A 17,550-nucleotide genomic window follows, 5' to 3' on the forward strand; every position below is an offset into this window, starting at 1 on the left:
GTTGTCTTTATAGACTCTGGAAAAAAATCTGAGGGGAGGAATTTGGCAATGTTTCTCCAGGTCTGGCCAAGGTTAAGGCTATCTGTTCTAGGGCATACTGTACAAACATTACTCACTGCACTTCTCTGCAGTCTGAATGAAAATGCCTTTGGGAGCATCGCTTTGATCTGATTTCACAGATCAGCAGCAGGCAACTATCTAACTAAAAATTTGGTTGTCCAGGTTTTCTGCATGGCAGACATGAGCATTTTGATCTCTGGGAAGGACTACCTCATTCTGTAATTAGTAAACTGGCATTCTGATTTATGTATACATTTCTTGCAAACTTTGTAAGTGAATCAGCCCTGATTAGTTCTGGTGCAACATCAAGTTCAGTATTCATCAAGCTGAGAGTCAGACTGTGAAGCTCAGTCAGGTCAACAAACCAGCCTCTTAGGTGCTCCCTCAAAGCTCACCCCTGGTCTAGCAGCATTGTATGACGCAGGACACTTAAAATTATTCATTCCTGGCCCTTACTCCAGCCTTTTCTGAATCAGAATGGAGAGATGGGATAGGGAGTGGGGAGGTGGGGAAAAGGGATAGGGAATCTGCTTTTCACAAGCTTTGCTGATGATCCTTATGCAGCAGATTTGGGAAATACTGTCCAAGATTATTTTCTTTTTCATCCCTCTTTAACTGGAAGGTGTGTCTTTTTTCCCCCTTGCCCCAAAATAATGCCTCTGATGGCAGGAGACTTAATTGAGTTTAATGTGTATGTCTAGTCCTGTAAGTGTAATTATCCCGTGGGTAATTACATTTTGAAATAAGAGCTTGTTAGTGTAAACAAATCTCTGCAGCACTGGGGCTTTCTCATCTTTTGGAACAAGTGGGAAGGTCAGGTTCAGTTGCAATGCCCTTTCACTCACTCTCTGCACCTATCTCCCACATCTGGTATCTCTCTCCTGTCCTCGCAAGCTGCAAAAATGTAGTTCTCAAAGTGTTGAACGGAGCTGCCTGACACCAGCTGCCTCTATGCCTAATTTCAGCCATCCCTGGAAGATTCCCTAGGAGACATAGGGTTTCAGCCAGGATCCCACGTCTCTTCCAACCTCTCTCCCTGCAAGGAGCATTTACTTCCTTCTTTGGAAGGTAGACAAGGAACCAAGTTTATTATGTGGCCCTTGGAGTGCCATTATTTTGGATTCCTGTTATTTTGGTGGGGAGGAGAGAGGATTTTGATATCTCACCTTCTACTTACTATTATTCAACTGGGAAAGAGTAAAGGAATTAACAGAGGATGGAAGGACTGAATAAGCAATTGAATATGACTGTCACCCAAGAATCTGAGTTGGTGCTCTTTTCAGAATGGTTGTTTCAGAGAATATGTTTCTCCAAATTAAATTGCTTCCTGGAATTCATATACTCATGGACTTTTATTCCGTTTTGAAATATGCAAAGTGAAAAGGCTTAAAGAGAAGCACAGGTTACTGACAATCCGCAGGACCCAAGCACACACCATAGGTCTCTCTCCCAAGAACAAGTGCTAAGATTAGATCAATCTAATTGTCATTTAAACTTGATGTATGTAAATGAGAATGGTAGCAACTCCTGGGCTGCAAAGAGTTTAATTAATTCATTAATTTCTTCAATTTTATTCAACAAATATTTGTTGATTGCGCAAAGCATTTTGTTGTTGTTGTTGTTGTTTGTTTGTTTTTTGAGACAGAGTCTCGTTCTCATTCTGTTGCCCAGGCTGGAGTGCAGTGGCATGATCTCAGCTCACTGTAACCTCTGCCTCCCGAATTCATGCAATTCTCCTGCCTCAGCCTCCTGAGTAGCTGGGATTACACCTGGCTAATTTTTTGTATTTTTAGTAGAGATGGGGTTTCACTATGTTGGCCGGACTGGTCTCGAAGTCCTGACCTTGAGATCCACCTGCCTCTACCTCCCAAAGTGCTGGGATTACAGGCATGAGCCACTGTGCCCGGCCGCATTTTTTTTTTTTTTGAGACAGAGTCTCACTCTGTTGCCCAGGCTAGAGTGCAATGGTGTGATCTTGGCTCACTGCAACCTCTGCCTCCTGGGTTCAGATGATTCTCATGCCTCAGCCATCTGAGTAGCTGAGATTACAGATGTGCACCACCATGCCCAGCTAATTTTTTCTATTTTTAGTAGAGACGGGGTTTCACTGTCTTGGCCAGGCTGGTTTCAAACTCCTGGCCTCCAGTGATCCTCTCATCTTGGCTTCCCAAAGTGCTGGGATTCCAGACATAAGCCACCATGCCTGGCCTGTGCAAAGCATTTTTGAAGATGACAGCTGCAGATTTCACATGAGTTAGAGCTATCTTGAGAGTGTACCTATTCAGTATCCATTAAGGTGAAGTCTAGGAACTTACGTGGGAGCTCACATCGCCTTGAGTCACATGTACTTGATTACCAAGTCAATATGACTGGCATTCTGCAGGACTTTCAATGGTACTCCTATGCCTTGTGATGGATCAGGAGCAAGTATTTTCTGTCATTGCCCCTGATAAAGTTGTGGAGGCCACAATGCGATGAGTTATAAAAGTATTTTACTGTTTCCTCACAGAGAGGCTTGTACCGTTACTGAAAGAAGGTCCAGTGCATCTTAGAGCAGCTCTCACCTTCCAGCTGTTTTTCAACAAGCACTTACATGCATAGAAAGGCCACACGGCATGAAGATGGCAACAGATTTTTCAAATGTTTTCTGTTGAACTGGTACTTTTCAAGGTGGACTCAATAGCTTCTCATTAATATATTCGTATATGACACCAATTATTTTCTGTTTTCAGAAAGAATAAAAGAGTTTAAACATCCCATTAAACCAAGTATATTACAGAATAAAGTGAAGAGTAAAGGCTAATGTTTCTCTTTTTCTCTTAACTCCATAACTCATAAACAAATACACCACACAAAATGATCCATCATTGGCATTGCACCAGACACATTACAGATATCCGTATCTATTTGTAAATAGCCTCTGACTTCTAACATGTCTCAGTCTGGCAGACATATGAAACATGAGTATCTACAAATATTTTACAAATGCAAATAACTGCATACCAATATATGTAAGGGTGATATTCAAAATTATAACCACCATGTGACCAGGACACCCATAGGTCTGATCACATACTGGTGATCAGTATGTGGCAGGCTAGGTATAATCCTTGAATTACATGAATTCCAGATGCTGAGACTCGCTGAGATTGAGCTGGGAAGGTGAAATGTTCTGGATGCATCAATGCAGTCTCCTTGGAGAGAACAGACTTTGACTTGGGTGGTGCATGATGAGAATATGTTTTGGCAAAGGACTGAACAAAGGCTGTTTCAAACAAGAAGCAAGCGCAGCAGAAGAGTAAGGTGAGGGCAACCAGGATGCTAAACTTACTCGTTTCTCTCTCTCTCTCTTTTATTTTTTTTGAGACAGAGTCTTGCTCTGTCACCCAGAGGAGTGCAGTGGTGCAATCATGTCTCACTGTAGCCTCAAACTCCTGGGCTCAAGCGATCCTCCCACCTCAGCCTCCCCAGTAGCTGGAACTACAGGCATGCCCACTGCACCTGGCTAATATTTTAAACATTTTTTATAGAGACAGGGCCTTGCTTTATTGCCCAGGTTGGTCTTGAACTCCTGCTCAAGCAAGCCTCCCACTTCAGTCTCCCAGAGTGCTGGGATTACAGGCGTGAGCCACCACACCCAGCCAGGATGCTAATTTTAGGTATTACTGGAATATAAGAGGTTAGAGAAAATGTTATGTATCAGATCTCTCCAGGGGAGAGCATCGTATGTTTGGAATGAGTATTTTGATAAGCTGCTTGGCATGTTGGGGTTAAGGGCATGTAGCATATTCATATTCAAATCATAACACCTCATCTTTGAACTTCCCAGTTTGGCTACAGGGTTTTTGTTTTGCTGGCTGGGATGCTGCCTCTAGTGGCCTTCTTCCCCTTTTCCCATCCACACCCTCTGTGCTATTCCAGGGCTTAGCCACCCTCAATGCATGTTGAACAAATGTGGAGTTCAATCTGTCTAAGGCTGGGAATCAGGAAGACTGTCTGTGGCAGACAGTACTGCTCACAGTGAAGGGACAGATATCCCAGGCAGCTCAGGCTTGGTAGAGAAGCACAATATCTGCAATCAAAATACCTGGGCTCGAGTCCCAGCTCTGCCACTAACTATGCATGTAATCTGAGTAAGTCAAGAATACGGACAGCTTTTTATTCATCTTGACATCAGTGGAGTTAGCACAGTGCTGCAGGGCCTGAAGACATTGCATAAATATTTGTTGAATATATGACCAAATAAATGAATGACTGCTCTGAATTTTAGTTTCTTCATCTATGAGATAAGAATCGACATAACACCTTCTCCCTGAAGAAGGGGTTTTGTTCTAGTTTCTGATTTTTAGATTGAATGAGAGAATACATATGTAAGCACTATGAAAACCACAAGGAACCCTCGAAATTCCAATAGTTTCATGGTCAGCCTAATTATAACGATAGGTCATGGGGTGTAGTCTGGCTGTGTTAAGGCTGAATGTGTATCTAAATGAGTGTGGATTTTAGAGTTCTGCAGCCTCTGCTTCCAAATTAGAGTTAAGAGGACACATGCCCTGCATCCCCAAGCTGGAGAACACTAAATCTGAAACCATCATCAGTACTTTACTGGTTAATGGCAAAATGGGGAAGAGAAGGGTGCTGTAATGTATTTTTTCATAAAGATACTTATACACAAAATTGAGGACAATCCTTTTTTTCTGATATTATGTTCTTTATTAGTATTTTGATTTCAAAGTGTCCTTTTAAAAATGAGATTATGTTAATGGTAGATATCTATTTTCAATCTCCTTATCTAGCAAATAAGAAGATGGCAACCATATATAACTCTTTCAATATGTTTTTAATTTTATTTATCCCTAAACCCTCAAGTTCAGGAACTACTATCCTAAAAGAGTTCCAGATGGACATACAGAAATTTGGGGTTCCTGCTTCAGCATCATTGTCTGATCCTTCAATCTGCTAGAGTTTGGCAGTCATTTCTAAAGAGTTCAACATTCTACAGGCAAAAATAAACTATATAAACCCCTTTTGGGGTGTTGTTCTAATGAAACAGTGAGAGACCAAGAATTTTTTTTTTTTTTAGTTTTTGCTGGAGTTTTGACATATCTTACTAACAGAGTAAATGGATATGAAGTCTACTCCTAAACAAAATGAAAGCACCAGTTGAAATATGAATAAATGAAATTGTTTATAACAATTTCAGAGCTGCTTTAATGAACAGAGTAAAATGGGATGTCTGTTTTAACTCAACTACTTTGGCATTTTCCACCTCTTTGCCTTTTCCAAGATAAATTTTAAAGGACTAGTTTTGACTAGATTGAGTAGATTTTAACGAGATTGGTATCAAATTATATTTCTGTTTTTGAGACGGGCTCTCACTCTCTTGCCCAGGCTGGAGTACAATACCATGCTATGATTTTGGCTTACTGCAACCTCCACCTCAAGGCTCAAGCAATCCTCCCACCTCAGCTTTCCATGTAGTTGGGGCCATAGGCACGTGCCACCACACCTGGCTCACTTTTTGTATTTTTGGTAGAGATGGGGTTTTGCCATGCTGCCCAGACTGGTCTCGAACTCCTGAGCTCAGATAATCCACCTGCCTTGGCCTCCCAAAGTGCTGGGATTACAAGCATGAGCCACTGCACCAAGCCTCAAATTATATTTCTTTTTTCTTTTTTTTTTTTTCTTTTTTTTTTTGAGACAGAGTCTCGCTCTGTCGCCCAGGCTGGAGTGCAGTGGCGCGATCTCAGCTCACTGCAAGCTCCGCCTCCCGGGTTCACGCCATTCTCCTGCCTCAGCCTCCTGAGTAGCTGGGACTACAGGCGCCCACCACCACGCCTGGCTAATTTTTGTATTTTTAGTAGAGATGGGGTTTCACCGTGTTAGCCAGGATGGTCTCGATCTCCTGACCTCGTGATCCACCCGTCTCGGCCTCCCAAAATGCTGGGATTACAGGCGTGAGCCACCATGCCCGGCCCAAATTATATTTCAATTTGACAGGTGAGTCAGTTCAAAAACCGAGATTTAAGCATTAAGGAAGCCATTAAGAATTTGCAGGTGGAGCCACCTTATTTTTCTTAAAGTTTTCTTCAATTAAATGTTTAGGGGGGTAGAAGTTATAGAAGTATTTGTTTGCACTGCCTTTGAATCCCTTGTTATTTTCAGGCCGTTCTGTTATTTCTAGGGTTTTCGATGTCCCTGTGCTAATTTTTATTTAATTTCTCAGCTGAGGGGTCTGCCGCCCAACAGATAGTATAATTTTGGCCTCTAATGTGCATGTTCAGATCTGTATTTTCAGTGTTTCTTAATTGACTTTTGCTTACTCAAAACAAGTTCAAACCAACTGCCTCTCTGGGCTACTCTGTGAGTTTCCACTTGTTATTTTTTATGACCCTTTGTCACTATTGAGGTACCATTTATCGAGTACTTACTGTGTGCCAGATCTTTGGCAGACACCATTCTATAAAGACCCCTCTACCCACTGGGCAAATATCAGTAGGCTCCACCCATTTCTTGTACCTGTCCTTACCACTATTTGAAAGGCATTGTTTACTTCAGGCCATTATAGGCATAAGAAAAGGGTTTGCTGAGAACAACTGAACCTGCACTTTGGAATTAATATATGCAGCATAACTGTTTACCTATTTACACATGGTAGGTCATGGGGTGTAGGATGGTATATACTGTGATTCTAATATTGACACCCGGTCATTTCCCACTAAGATTTAAGACAAACCTTTAGTCCAGAGTTACTAGAATCGTGTGTCATGCTATAGTCTGTCCCCATTTCCATGATTCCTGCTGCTCCACCTGGATACAGTTTGGACTGATAGCTTTAGCATTAGAATATATGTATATGATTTGCAAAGGGTTTTTTGTTGTTCTCACTGCAGTGGTTCAACACTTAGGTACTTGAGTGTATTAATTGACTTGCCATTTTCCAAACTCTCCATTCTTCTCAGTCTTTGCACGTGGAATTTCTCTATCTGGAATCCCACCCTAACCCTTCTGTCTAACAACCTCCTATATTCCCTTCAAGACCCAGTTCAAATGGAGCCTCATCTGTGATGCCCACCCTCAGTCTCCAGCGAATCCATTCTTCCTCTCCACTCCCAAAGTGCCTTCTGCATAATCACAACAGGATCCCAAGTATTTGCAGTTATGTCTATTTCTGCCATTAAATATGAGCTCCCTTGAAGGAAGGGAGTGTGTTTATCATTTCTGTATGTGTATCATTTCTGTATGTGTATGATTTCTGTATGTGTATGATTTCTGTATGTGTATCATTTCTGTATGTGTATCATTTCTGTATCTTCAGCAAGTAGAAGTACATGGCACATAGCAAGTGATCAAGAAATGATTGGGGAGTAGATAAATAAAGGCTAATTGCTTTCTCTTTCATCAACTGTGTTTCTATGTTTCTGGTTCTTTCCACTTGTTTTTGTTATTATATAAACATGAGTAATGCAGGAAGTACTGGGGATATGTCTCTTCTACCATGTCACTGCCGATGACTTTTGCAAAATGCCCATGAATGCCTTGTACAAAACAACCTTCTGCAACTATGGCAGAGACAGTTTTATAGAATTTATCAGTTTGGATGAAGGTCTCAGTTTGGCCGTTTAACAGTCTCATGCTCGTGACTCACGGTTAAACTCATAAGAGCTCATGTGATCCCAGTCAAAGGCTGGAGCAGCTGAAATCTATGACATACCCCATTAAGAGCTGCTGAGTTATACACATCATTCCAGGAGGCACTGGAGCCTAGCAGCACTTTCAGCTTCTAAATACCTCACTACACTGAACACCACTGCACACCACTTTAGCTTTCCTATACATGGGGCACAGCTGAAAAGCTGTCAAAACAGCACGATGCCCTGGAACTCTGGAACTCTGCTGACACACTCACAGAAACAGATGACAAGATGTGGAAGAAAGGCTTGATTTTGATTTTTGCTTTATAAACTCAGCAAAGTGGGCAAAACAGCAAATGTCAGGTTCTATCTCTGGTTCACTCCTGGCAAACCCATGTTTTGTGATTCTGTAATGCCTCACATGGTTATACTACTTTTCCAAAATGATCTCATTTTGGAGATGGGCTTTCATCCTGATCATATAAGGGGAATAGATGTTGACTCGGCCGCACAATCCTTGCCTGTGCAAATAGGAATCAGGGTTCCATGTTTTCTTTACATTTATTTTTGTTTTGGGTTATTTAATGCTGAGTCCATGCCTTGTCCACTCATCCTTCTACTGTTCTTTCTTTTCTTGATAAGACAATAATGAAAAGTGGACAAACTTAGAAACAAATATAGACCAGGCGTTAAAAAGTATTTTTAAAAGTAGACAAGCTATGAGTTATGTTGTTAGTAATATGGTTCTTTCTACATTGTTTTCTTTTTTTTTATAGTTTGGTCTTATATTCTTAGTTACTAGGGAGAATTATAAACTCAGAGTTTGGAGGGGCTCGTATAACTTTTCTATCAGATTGTTCTCCCACTTCTGTTGGAATGCCTCCTGGACAGGCAAGTTACTATCCAGAAAAGCAATATAGTATATGAGATGTTGCTGGTCTCAGAGACAGGGGATCTAGGTTTGAGGCTTTATGCTGTGATTTGCTGTTATATATTCTTGCCCTCTCTGAACCTTGGTTATTAGTTTGTGAAATGGGGCTAATAAAACATTCAGTTCAGGCTGAAGGTAGGCTAGGATAGCAATGCCATGGAGTCAACACAGAGTAGGATGAACCAGGGGTGCTGCCCAGGCCCAGCACCTGCTAAGTGACTTAGCAGAGAAGGCAGTCCCAGAAGGGCAGCCTAAGGTGTGCCTGAGGAGTACAGAGTGACCAGGACTGAGAGGTCCCATCAGGCCAGTGGAGCAGGGTTGCAGGGCGAGCCCTTCCTCAGTGGCTACTTAGGAACCAGGAGGCAATGATAGGTGTTAAGATGATGACTCAATTTAGACCTGCCATTTATTGTCTATGCAACTCTAGACAAGTTATTTAATATTTTTGACAGTCATTTTTCTCATCTGTGAATTGAAACAATAACATCTATTTGTGAGGTTGCTGGGAGGCTTAAAGTAATTGAGATAACAGATGTCAAGCATTTAGCAAGAGGCCTAATATGTAGCAAATGCTTAAAATGCAAACAAGCAGCTGAAAGGCAGCAGAGTTGAGGGACATCTGTCCCTATCTGGTAGGAATTCTTCAATAAGAGGACAGATGGGGAGGGGGCAGGCTCTCCATCTGGGAAGAGTACTGGGAAGAGCCATCTAAATACAGCTACAGCACAAAGCACAAGGTGGGCTCTGCTCTTAAGGGGGGCTATGCTGTTGAATTAGGAGTGGGTGTCAGGCTTCAACTGGGACTCCTGGGAGGACTCATGGCTCTCATCCTACATTACAGGGTGCCCAAGGCTTTGCAATGGAGTGTATCATCCCAGGTTCATCTGTTGACTGGAGGAGCTTCATATTTGAGCCTACAGGTGAGTCTATTGTTGACTGCAGCTGACTTAGAGCCTAGAGGAAAGATGAGGGAGCTGACACTGCCCCTAACTGCTCACAGGTGGATTGAATGATAATACTACTCAAGCACCTTAGCATGGCTTATAAAGCTCTCTATGACCTGGCGCCACCTCATCTCTTTGGCCAGTCACCTCTTTATACTTTAAGCTTTAGCAATATTCCCATCTGTACTGTGCTGATTGATGCTGCTGTAGCTCTGTTCTTTCCAGTACTTCAGCCTGAAACGCTCTTCCATCATTTCTTCATCTGGCCAACTTTCAACATTCTTCAGAGCTCAGCTGAAGAGCCACCTCCTTCAGGGTGTCCTCCCTGAGTCCCATGGGATAAAAATAGCAACCATTTATTGAGCACTTAACTGAGTTCAGGCAAATATAATAATTCCGTACTTTGTGTCATGCAACACTTTAACAACCCTGAGGAAATAGAGCCTCTGAAAGCTTGAGTAGCTTGCTCAAGGTCTGCCTTAGCAGCTAGGTTATGTTTAAGCCTGGATTTTAAACTAGGTCTGCCTAAGTCCAAAGCCAATGGTCTCTAGTCACTATCACACGCCGCCTCCTTGTCACATGCCTTCTCCTATAGTTCCACAAACCCTTTTAAAGTCCTGTCCCATCATGTGAAATCATTTTGTATATAGAAATCATTAGCTTATATGTTGGCTTCCACTAACAGATGAAAACTATTCCGGGACAAGAGTTCTAGGTACCCACTAATACCCTTAGTCAGTACTCAACACAGAGTATTCAGTCAGTAAAGGCTAAAGGGCATATAAACTGAATGTGTATGAAACTTTTTTTTGTTTGTTTGTTTTGAGACGGAGTCTCACTCTGTTGCCCAGGCTGGAGCGCAGTGGGGTAATCTCAACTCACTGCAGCCTCCGCTTCCCAGATTCTAGTGCTTCCCAGGTTCAAGTGATACTCCTGCCTCAGCCTCCTGAGTAGCTGGGATTACAGGTGTGCACCACCACACCCAGCTAATTTTTGTATTTTTAGTAGAGACAGGGTTTCACCATGTTGGCCAGGCTGGCCTCAAACTCCTGACCTCAGGTGATCTGCCCTCCTTGGCCTCCCAAAGTGCTGGGATTACAGGCATGAGCCACCGCGCCCGGCCTATGAAACATTTTTAAATGGTGATGGTGAGAGACATGTGTCTGGAGAAGCTCCCCACATAGTAGGAAATAGAAAAATATTAACAAGCAAGGTAAGTTAATGGGGAAAAGAAAGCCTTTTATGCAAAGGGTGCTAAAATAACTAATGGGAGAAAAACTTCAACAAATCTCAACCTTTATTTTACGCCACATACAAAAACTAAGATCTGTCATAGCCCTGAATATAAAAGCTACAAACATAAGCTTCTAGAAGAAAACTTAGGACTAGAAAAACTTTTGTGATTCTATTTTAGGCAAAGATTGCTTAGACAAATCTTAGGGCCAAAGAAAAGCACTAAGCATAAAAGAAAAAATTGGACTTAATCAAGATCAAGCATTTGTGCTCATCAAAAGACACTATTAGGAAAATAAAAAGCGAACCACACCTGAATGAGCTCTTCACAATATATATATCTGATTAAAAAAAAAACTTTTATCGAGGTAATACAGAGAACTCCTATAATTCAATAATAAAAAGACAGGCAGGTCAGGCGCAGTGGCTCACGCCTGTAATTCCAGCACTTTGGGAGGCTGAGGCAGGTGGATCACGAGGTCATTAGCTGGAGACCAACCTGGCCAACATGGTGAAACCCCATCTCTACTAAAAATACAAAATTAGTCGGGTATGGTGACACGTGCCTGTAATCCCAGCTACTAGGGAGGCTAAGGCAGGAGAATCGCTGGAACCTGGGAGGTGGAGGTTGCAGTGAGCCAAGATCGCGCCACTGCACTCCAGCTTGGGTGACAGAGCAAGACTGTCTCAAAAAATAAAAAATAAAAATAAAATTCAAAAAGGGCAAGCAACCCAATGAAATAAATGGCAAGAGACTTAACAGGAATTTTACGAAAGAAGATATATAAAAGGCCAATAAGCACATGAGAGATTCAGCTTCACTGAATGAAGACAAGACAAATTAAAACTACAATTAAACACCACTTCATGCCCATGAAAATGAATAAGATTAAGAAAATGGCTAGGATTCGATAATACTAAAGTTTGGCAAAGACGTGAGGCAACTGGAACTCTCCTATGTTACTGGCACAGCCATTTTGGAAAATTATTTGTCAATTTCTTGTAAATGTTAAACATTTTTTTTCTGTTATGATACAGAAATTCCACTTCAAAATATTTATTCAAGATTAACAATAGAGAGTAGAAGGATGGTAACCAGAGGCTGGGAGGGGTCGTGGGTGTAGTTGGAGCGGAAGAAGTTGGGGATTGTAATTGGTACAAAAAAAAAAGTTATAATGAATGAATAAGGCCTAGTATTTGATAGCACAACAGGGAGCCTATAGTCAATAATAATTCAATTGTACATTTAAAAATATCTAAAGGAGTGTAATTGGATTGTTTCTAACACAAAAGATACATGCTTGAGGGGGTGGATATCCCATTTTCCATGCTGTGACTATTACGCATTGCACGCCTGTATAAAAACATCTCACGTACCCCAAATATATACACACACACACACACACACACACTATTAATAGGTACCCACAATAATTAAAAATCAAAAATTATTTTAAAAAGATTAATGATAACAAAAGTTTATAAAACAACTTATTTATACTAGCTTTATTCACAATAGCCCCAAACTGAAAACAAACTGTAGTATACATGCAATGGAATCTCATTCAGCCATAGAAAGAAACAGCCTACTGATACACGCAACAACACAGATGAATCTTAAAAACACATTGAGTGAAAGAAGCCAGTCACAAAAGACTGAGTGCTTTATGACTCTACCTAGATGATATTCTGGAATAAGCAAGACTAAACTATGGAAAGAGAAATCAGAAGAGTGATTGCTGTTGGTGTGGGTTCAGACTGGAAAGGGCATAAGGAAACTTTCTGGGGTGGTGGAAATATTCTGTCTCTTGATTGGGTTGGTGGTTATACAGGTGTATTTATTTTAAAAACTCATAGAATTGCAGTCTTAATTTTTTTTTCTTTTCCATGACAGAATCTCGCTCTGTTGCCCAGGCTGAAGTACAGTGGTGTGATCCTAGCTCACCACAACCTCTGCCTCCCAGGTTCAAGTTATTCTCCTACCTCAGCCTCCTGAGTAGCTGGGACTACAGGTGTGTGCCACCATGCCCTACTAATTTTTGTATTTTTAGTAGAGACGAGGTTTCACTATGTTGGCAGGCTGGTCTCGAACTCCTGACCTTGTGATCCGCCTGCCTCAACCTCCCAAAGTGCTGGGATTACAGGCATGAGCTGCCAGGCCCGGCCTTAAAATGTATTTTTAAAAAGTTATTTCAAAGAAAGAAATAGCGTCACTGTGCTTTGTTCAGATCACACTTGAAATACTGTGTTTAGGGTTTTTGTTTTGTTTTATTTGTTCGTTTTTTTTTAGACAGAGTCTTGCTCTGTCACCCAGGCTGCAGGGTAGTAACACGATCTCAGCTCACTGCAACCTCTGTCTCCTGGGCTTTAGCCATCCTTTCACCTCAACCTCCTGAATAGCTGGGACTACAGATGCATGCCACCATGCCCAGCTACACTTTTTTTTTTTTTTTTTTTTTTGTATTTTTTGTCGAGATGGGCTTTCACCATATTGCCCAGGCTGGTCTTGAACTCCTGAGTTCAAGCCACCCACCCACCTGGGTCTCTCAAAATGCTGGGATTACAGGCATGAGTCACTGTGCCAGGCCCTGTGGTTAGTTTTGAATATATTTTTAAAAACAATAAATCTAACTATATTCAGATTAAGGTTACCAGGATGAAGAAGGGTCTGGAGACCACGATACATGAAAAAGGCAAGGAACTGGGGCAGTGCAGGCTGCAGGGGAGACCAAGAAGAGTCTATTCAATCACTGGGAGGGTAGTTGTGTGGTAGCAGGTCTAGACTTATTAGTTGAATCTCTAGAGGACAGAATTAGGACGAGTGGGTGAAAATGATGAAGAGGAAGGTTTTTCTAAACACCGGAAGATGAGGCTTTGTAGCAAAGCAGAACTTGGACAGTTCATCAGGAAGCTGCTGACAGGCTGAACAAGAGGCCTGGACCACACACACTGTGGGGATGGAGCAGACCTTCTTGAGGGGAGAGTGGATTTGAGAAATAGTAGGAAGTAGAATTAACCTGGATTGCATATGAGTGTGTGTGTGTGTGTGAGTGTGTGTAAGAAAGAGAGCAAAAGAGAGAGATACAAGGGGGAGCAATGAATTGAGAATGACTCAATAACTAAATCCTATTTTGCCTAAGAAACTCCATTAATCACTAGTATGTGTCATATGATTATATGAATCATGATGTGGTTTCTAAAATGTGAGACCTTAAAATTGTACAATTGTGTCTGACTAAGCAATTGAAATGGATTTTAAAGAAAATGTGACTGAGTCACAGAACTATTAGAGACAGGAACCAGAAGCCAAACACCCACCTGTCTAACCTTTCAAGGTAAGAGGATAAGCTGTTCCCATTCAGTCCCCATCCCATCACCCTATTTTAGTTTCCTGCACTTCCTCCATCTGATATTTTCCTGCTTCTGTTTTATATTGTCTGCTTCTATCCACTGGAATATGAACTCTTAGGAGCAAGGACATTGTGATCTTATTCACTGCTATGTGCTCCGGCCCCTAGAATACTGCCCCGCACAATCAATGATTAAGGATTGAATGGAGGTTTAAGGCACCACTCATTTGATGACAGTTTACTGGTCAGTGGGTAAAGAGGAATGGCAGACACAGTGGCTGGCATATGTAAGTCATTCACAGAAGAAGTTGTGGTGAGCATTTTACGTGTTCATTTCCTTAAGCTCAACACTTTCATAATACCCTTGTGGCAGACACACCTTGTATGTGGTGACACAGGGCCCCTGACCTCACTTCTTGCTCCCGCTGCTGCTGCTGAAACAGATTCCAGACAGGGTTTGATGTAGATTGCCACTGCAAGAGCACCTCTCTTGTCCTGACTGGGGCTCCTCTGATGTCAGGGGAGGTGAGATGCCCACAGGAGCCTGCTGGGCACTTTTGCATGTAAAGCCCAGAAATAGGGACTATGGGGACACTCTTGATGAAAAGGGCACAGGAGTCAATGGACAAATGCTTCTCTCTTTAGAAATGGGGTCTGGAAGATCTGAGACTCACTGTGTGATGCTCCTCAGAGAGTTCTTATCAGATCAGGCGCCACTCCCCTGTGGCAGGGGCCAGCTTGAGACTCACTGTACGATGCTTCTCAGAGAGTTCTGATCGGATCAGACGCCACTCCCCTGTAGCAGGGGCCATCCTGAGAATGCATCCTGGCATTGGCTTTCCCTCTTGCCCAGCTCCTAGTTCCACTTGGCTCTTCCTCACCCCTCCCTGGCTTCATTTCCCAAATAAACCACTACATGTAGGCATTGTCTCAGGCTCTGCTTCCCCAAGAACCCAGGCTAAGACAGCAACCTAATTTCATTATCTTGAATCTAAAAATGCTTTCTTGTTTTAGAAAACCCACCTATATACAGGTCAAAATCTTCTGGCTCCAAGAAGAATGTTTTAAATCCTACCATGCCCTTTAAATCACTGGTCCCTTGGAAGCTGTTGAATGAGGCAAACTGGATGAGTGGGTCTGGACATGAGACTCTCAGGTAAAAGCAATATCTTAGGGGTTTTCCCAGCTTCCATCTAATGGGTAATGGCAAACCCCACTTGAGATGGGCAGGAGCTGAGGAGCCCAGGAGCCGATTCAACAATCAGGTGTGAAGGGTGAGTGCAAGGCTGGGGTGCAGGTTGAGGTAAGAGGCCACGAGGCAAAGCTCTGAGGTCACTGTCACAGCGGGGAGTGGGGTGCAAGGTAGCCTGATGTGGAATGGTTCAGGGCAAAGATTGTGAAGAAATCCGGGACACAGAGAACAAGCTGTCATTGGATGTTGGCCTTAGGTGGCATAAGGGCCAGGGGCTAGAAGGTAACTGCTAGGCTGAATGAGTGGGTCACATGGAGATTTCTCAACTTCGAGACAGTGCTCCATACCCTTAGCTACCCAAATCAGCAGAATCTTTGGTGAGAGGAAGCAAAGAAGGCGCTGGGGCTAGAGACAGAGGACAGAGAGTAGTCAGCCAAGTTTCCTCCTCTCTGTTAAGGTCTGCATCTCCTTCCCTGGCCATTTGCTTCTTCCCTTTTTATTGAGGTAAAATTCATATAACATAAAATTAATTAAAGTTAAAGTGTGTAATTCAGTGGCATTTAGTACATTTGCTTTGTTGTGTAACCACCACCTCTATCTAGTTCCAAAACATGTTGCTTACCCTGCAAGGAAATCTTGTATTCACTTAGCCATCATTTGCCATTCCCCTACCCCTTCCTCAGGCCCTGGTAACCTCTAATCTGCTCTCTGTCTCTATGGATTTACCCATTCTGGGTGTTTCATATAAATAGAATCATACAACATGTGTCTGGATTCGTTCACAAAGCATAATGTTTTCAGGGTTCATCCATGTTGTGGCATGTATCAGAATGTCATTCCTTTTTTTGAGATGGAGTTGTGTTCTGTTGTCTAGTCTGGAGTGCAATGGCACGATCTCGGCTCACTGCAACCTCTGCCTCCTGGGTTCAAGTGATTCTCCTGCCACAGCCTCCTGAGTAGCTGAGATTACAGGCATCCACCACCACACCTGGCTAATTTTTTGTATTTTTAGTGGAGACAAGATTTCACTATGTTGGCCAGGCTGGTCTTGAACTCCTGACCGCAGGTGATCCACCCACCTTGGCCTCCCAAAGTGCTGGGATTACAGGCATGAGCCACCACACCCAACCCAATGTCATTCCTTTTGAAGGCTGAGTAATATTCCACTGTATAGACATACCACATTTTGTTTACCTATTCATTAGTTGACAGAAATTTGACTTGTTTCCACCTTTTGGCTATTGTGAATAGTGCTGCTGTGAACATTTGTGTGCAAGTTTGTATTTGAGTCCTGGCTTTCAATTCTTTTGAGTATGTATCTAGGAGTATAATTGTTCACTATCCATTTTTTTATGTGTGCTCCTTTTACCAATGTGCTTGTTTGCACCCCCGTGACTCTCTGCCAACTGACTCACAAAGAAAGTCAATGACCTTTCTGAACTACAGCTCCATGAATGGAATGAGGGCTACCACTTACTAGGTTGGTGCAATTAAATTGCGGTTTTTGCCATTAAAAGTAATGGAAAAACCGCAAATACTTTTGCACCAACTAATAAATACGTACCACTTGGCCACAGCTGAAGAGGCTGACTTCTGGAAGAAGACCGTGAGGAGTTGACCTAAGTGTTCCATTTGTCTTCTTTTCCCACACAATAAAGATCTCAGCCTTGGATGCATTCAGCTGTGAGTGAGCACTGGTGTGTATGTCCGCATGGTCCCAGATGCATAGTTTTCAGTATGTTGATGTCACAAATACATAGATTTCAGTACATCGATAAATCATTTCCAAAGGGCAGTGAGCGGTGTCCCTGTGCCCTCGTTTTCATATCCCCTTGTGGAAAGTCAGCATACAATTGGTTTTTTATATTCATTACCATGTAAGCACTATCTAGAACAAATTTTTTTAAAATGGAAAAACAGAGTTTTGGAAAAAAAAGAAAGCACTTGACACTAGCCAAGCTTAAGGCCAGTTCTCTAAATTAAAACATACTACTTGTGCTGTGACAGTCTGGGTTGGAGTGGAAGCCTTTCTGTTTTCTGCTGTTGGAATGTCCTCTAGACTAGATTTGGAAATGTTTCACTCTGGTGGTTATAAGACATCAAGTCGCGGCTGGCTTTGATTAGAACTTGTCCTAAGAAATAAATGCTGTTTTAAGCAACAAACATCCCAGAGTTCTTTTTCGGCAAGCTGTTCTGTTTTGGAAAG

At 42.3% G+C, this 17,550-nt stretch overlaps 1 long non-coding RNA gene across 1 annotated transcript; it reads left to right on the plus strand.

The window, feature by feature from the left end:
• Window positions 1-2,179: 2,179 nt before the first annotated feature.
• LOC103886971 lies at window positions 2,180-12,733 on the plus strand. The gene is made up of 3 exons (XR_002523891.2): window positions 2,180-3,363; window positions 9,467-9,545; window positions 12,697-12,733. It is a non-coding gene; the product is annotated as an uncharacterized LOC103886971 (long non-coding RNA).
• Window positions 12,734-17,550: the final 4,817 nt, after the last annotated feature.

This window comes from Papio anubis, chromosome 8 (genome assembly GCF_008728515.1).
Source record: "Papio anubis isolate 15944 chromosome 8, Panubis1.0, whole genome shotgun sequence".
Classification (NCBI taxonomy): Eukaryota; Metazoa; Chordata; class Mammalia; order Primates; family Cercopithecidae; genus Papio; species Papio anubis.